Below are 5446 nucleotides of genomic sequence, written 5' to 3' on the forward strand. Positions count from 1 at the left end.
TGGTTGCGAACGGTTGTGGGGCAGTATTGCTTGCTTGCATCACTGTTCCATGGAAAAATTTTCTCTAATCTTTTGAAAGCTTCGTGGCCTTAGTAGTACTATCGACTGTCTCTACATTTTGTTTTCGTAACGTGAAATAGCGTACCGCGGCACATGCACGAACCGCATATCAACGTAGCTCCGCGTTACATCCAGATGTTGCCAGTGAACGACGTCCTAAGGAAGGTCCGACCCCGGCCACTCGTATGTCCGTGGAATGTCCCTAGGAGAAATGGCTTTCTCCCACGGGGATTGCACTCTCCGCAAGCGGAAATCCCTGTGGCATTGCAATTCTTCCCTTACGTCATTTTGACAGGAAGTTGCAAACCACCCATAGAGTCGATTGTGAGACGCATGAACTTTGAGGGAGCTATCGAAACAGGCTAAAGGAGGAACCCACGGCATGGTTGTAGATATTGGTCTTCAATTCCACCAGCAAAGGAATGGGTCGGGTGTTTGCAAGCAACTAGTATTGCCAATTGCACGCTGGAAAGAGGTGCTTACGTTAACAAAAGGAAAGTTAGGTAGCAAGCGAGCTGGTGGTGACGATCCATGACTTGAAAACCCAAGACGAGGAAGGGACAAAGACAGACAAACACAAACACGGTCTCAAAACGGTCTGAGACCGTGTTTGTGTTTGTGTGTTTTTGTCCCTACCTCGTCTCGGGTTTTCAAGGCATGGGTGCTTACGTTGCCACACGACTCGCCATGAGGAGGCCACTTTTCGACGAAAATGACAAAGCAACCCGAAAAGAGCGTGTTCGTTGCGTGTCTGTGGTATGGAATATTAAGAAATACTGTTAGTCATCCCACACCTATCAGGTGTTTTCTAAGGGTAAGGAAACTGGCAGCGTTCCGATAACCCTTCCGATTCGACCAGAGAATCCACTTGAGGTAGTTTTTATTGACTGTATTGCGCCCTTGGACCGACTCTCAGCACGTGGACAAAAATATACACCCAGCATTGTAGACCTTGGTAGCAGGACGCCTGAAGTTGTGCCTCTGAAAAATCGAACTGCAAAGGCTACGTGCAAAGCTCTGATCGAGATATTCGCTAGATATGGAACGCCTGAAATGACCAGCTGTGATCAAAGTACCAATTTTACCAGCAAATTGACTCAGGAACTGGGGACCAGAATGGGAGTCGAAATGAGGTTCTCGATACCAGATCATCCACAAAGCAATGGTCGTGCGGACATTTAAGGCCATGCTAAGACACATGATTGAAGCTGAGGGCAGTGAGCGGGACAAGTGCCTACCCTTCTTGTTATGGGCATACGAGAAGTACCTAATGAAGTCACATGAACGCTTCGTGTGCAAATGGTCCACTTTCTATTCTAAAACAAACATGGGCAGGTGTCAGGACACCACCATTGGGCTAAATAAACCAGGTGTGTGCAGACTGAATAAGGTTGTCATTGCTGGAAGCTAATATTATTGTGGCTGTTTTGCAAGATAAAGTATCACAGACTTCTAAACTGAGCTAATGCCAAAAACTGTGGACAGACATAGCACGACACAGTATGCAAATATCATATAATGTGATCTTCAAGTGCAAATATGTTCACTTCCACCTTCTTTGTACGAGAGATATGTGGACAGTTCCTGATGTGCATCAGGGCAGCTATAGCAGCATGCATTGGACATTAAGGTCCTGGGCCCCACCTGTGTTTGCTGGAATTTGTACATTATCCTTTCGTGTTTATTCAGTGCATAGACTGTCTAACTGGTTATTTTGCACATTATTTTGTCGTGTGTATTTATGATGAAAGATGGAAGTCACTGAAAAGTCACTGTGTTCCAGCCTCAGAACATCAATTGTCTCATGTGGGTATTTATACTGTTTACAACGGCATGGTGAATTTACCTGAGATAAAAGAAAACAAGCCCCCTCCTGGTCTCCTGTGTCCTTTGTTGCACGGATGTCGCCTGTGTTGATTCTTCTCGGTTTACAAATTGTTTAGGAGTTTTTGCTCTTGGATTTGCTTTCAACAGCGATCGTAATATTCCGCGGCTCGACATCGCGATGGAAGGAACGCGCAGCGCGCGCGGCGCCCGCCCGCGAGCGTCCGGCCCGCGCTATACGTAATGATGACGTACAAGGTGACGTCATTATGACGGGATTTGTAGTTTGCCCCGCAACGGATGGATGGCGCTGACGGTCTTTATCATGGCCGCCCTTGAAGACGTGGTGGCCAATGCAAGCTTCGCTACCATTTATATGTACCTTGTATATACCTTCAACCCCTTCTCCTGACCCAGAAGCGGGCACTGCAGATTATTCTCTTTTTAGATCCTGATGGGTCGGTCTCATTTGCTTTTCCGCATCCTTAATATACACCCAGACTGTGAAGAATAAAGTAGCTCAGGTTATATACTAGCTATTTTACACACCTTCTAGTCAACTTCAGATAGCCATGCACAATTATGCCACACCCTTCTCTCAGGCATGAGCACACTTAATTCTGGTTTCCTACTTTCCACACTAATTTCGGTCCATTCTCCCTTTCGTCCTTGAGTTGTCAAATTTGTAACCACATCCCTCTATGCCAGTGTTTCTCAAACTTTTCCAGTATGTGACCCCTTTGAGTAGCACCAAACCTACCATGACCCGCCACCATTACTTCACCCCACCTTCCAAAAATTTATTTTTTTCAATGACGCAGATACATTTATATTGTGACGTATTTAAAAGACATCAACCACACAGAGAGCTACTAAAAATGTTTATTGATCTTTTTTAACAAGGATTGATTAAATCATGTATCCTAATGAGTAGGATGTATTTGCTTTCTTGATACAAGTAAATCAATACGTTGGTCTGTGTGACTCAAGGCATATCGCATGTCTGCTTGGACCCTCCATGATCCCCAGAAAAAGGCTCATGACCAGTCAAGGCTCATTTGGGGGTCATGAACCGCAGTTTGAGAAACACTGCTCTACACGTTTGTTCCAACAATAATCTGGCATCCTTCAAAAACGCGAACAAACAGAACTTTTTTGCTGATACATAGGGCGACATGCGATTACTTTTTGATTATTTGCACGTCTCTGCTGTGCAATATCTTTGCTATTGTTTCTTATACTTGGCATGTGTTCTTGGTATTTCTATTCCCCTCAAACTCTGTAGACATCTGCATTGACTGTGTCTTGGACGGTTCAACAGGGCTTGCCCTCTCAGTCCTCTTATCAGTAATCAGTGTACACTGTCATGGAACAACAATAAAAATATGAAAACTAAAAAAAAATCATCCGAAACGCATCTGTCTGACTGATTTTTTTAACAATCTCCTCACAAATGCTCGATGAATGACAGTTCATGTAACCACTCCTCTGTTTCCATGGCACAGGGCATGCACCTTGAAGTTGAGGTTCTGTACAGAAACGAGCTGTAACAGGCAGATGAAGTTTAGATGATGTAGTGAACCTATGAGCTTGTTACTGCCTTGAATGGGCAATCATCGCTCAGAGGTAAAAATATTTATGTTGACTACTGTCTTCAAAGTCGAACTATACATTTTTTTCATGGCCTGCACTTGTCTTTGTATCCTGGAGGTCACCAAATGACTTTCTTAAGCTTTTTTGCAAGAGCAGCTTTTTGGGAAGAAATAGGGTGCAAGATCTCAAATTGGAACTCTGACCTTGCCGAGCAGTGTTTGTTAGCTGTTGGGGTTGTACGATGTACGGCTTGGGACAAACGTTTACAACACCACGGTGTCACATTTCTCCACGGGAGTGACACCCTAACATCAAACAAGAACGGACACACATACTGAGAGGTTACGCGTTTCTGATTCGATCTCTTGCTGGTAGTTGGAAGGGGACTGCTCCGATGAAGAAACCCACCAGTGCCGTGAACTTTTGTCTCGGACTGTACGTTGAGTTGTAGTCATACAAATTCTGAACTGCATGTCACTTCTTAGAGAATCTTTGGAAATTTGGGTTATGCCGTATTTGTCGGCTCTGATCATGAGTGAGATGGTGGGGAGCCCGGGAGCATACGTCTCGTAATGTCGTGCAACCTTGCCAGTCTGGAACGTTGCAGACGAATCATCAATGGAGGTTGCCCCACGCATGACGGAACCTTATGGATCTATTTACGGACCTTTCTCGTTTGATGTTCTTCTCTGTAAGAGCACCCTATAAGTTACAAATATAACTACACTTTAAACATCCACCTTTCAATATTTTTGTTCCTGTGCCTTTTGTAAAATGGCTCTTGGCTGCCTTCTACATTTCTTCTCCATGCATGAAGATCTGAAATCAGTAATAATAAGCAATGCCCTCAGTTTTAACACAATTCTCATGTGTTTGATTTTGTTGTCCCCAGTAAAGAATACAGCATGGGAATTCTGAGTAAAAACACAAGTAGAAAATAATATGAATAATTAAATACAACTAAAGATTACTGACAATTGTCGGAACTACGATATTTCTTACATATTTACCGACTTCTGTGTTGCGATAAAACAGGTGATACAATTAGATTGTCCGAACACGCCACCCGAATTAGTCGAAGGTGGTGGGAACTGATGTTCTGAGGCTGGAACACTGTGACTTCCTTCTTTCAGAATTAGTCGAACTCGAAAGTATCGGTGTACATTACGCACCGGACTGCCGTTTTGTGCAACAGCATCATCGGCTGCAACACCTGCAAAATAAGTGCACTAAGCGCGAATGTCATGTGTGCATTAGTGTAACAGAGCATGAAACGTACTTACTAGCTTCAGAACTGCACTCGTGCGTCTGAATTCACTCGGAAGTTGTGCACATTCATCTGATGCTGCTGTTGCCTGGGCTGAGAGAGTGCAGCTTAGAAAAAGTGGACTTGCACTTGTTGCATCTGTAGTTACAGAGCTGCCCGTGGAACAATTTTCAACCCAACATGCAACTCGCAGGCGTTACTGAAACGTTCCCTCCCCTGGTGAACATCGACGGGCGTCTAGTGAGGAACATGAACGAAATATTCGGCAAATTTGCTTCACCACTACCACAAATCGCACCCTCTTGCAAACCGCCGTCTGCTAGCGCATGTGCACGCGAAGCCAGCAGACGGCGAGTCGGCGGCAAAGAACGACAGGTGACGTCACTGATGGCGCATGCGCAGCGCAACTGATTTTCCTCTCCCGAAGGTCAAGTGTACGAAGCACTCGGCCACCTATCGGGAGAGATGACCGCTCGATACGGCAGCCGCCCGGGCGTCGTCTGCTAGTGATGTGTGCAGGAAAGAGATACAGGACTGAGAATAACAGAAGCTGTTGTAGGCTTTTTATTATTTTTCGAATGGAACCCTGATGTTTGGACGGGACCATATACTATCGAACTGATCAGAGGGCACTGATGATAAGCGACTGTCAAACCAGAGATTGTCGGGTGTTCAATTTGCACATTAAACACCAGAAAGCAT

This window comes from Ornithodoros turicata, chromosome 1, assembly GCF_037126465.1.
Source record: "Ornithodoros turicata isolate Travis chromosome 1, ASM3712646v1, whole genome shotgun sequence".
Classification (NCBI taxonomy): domain Eukaryota; kingdom Metazoa; phylum Arthropoda; class Arachnida; order Ixodida; family Argasidae; genus Ornithodoros; species Ornithodoros turicata.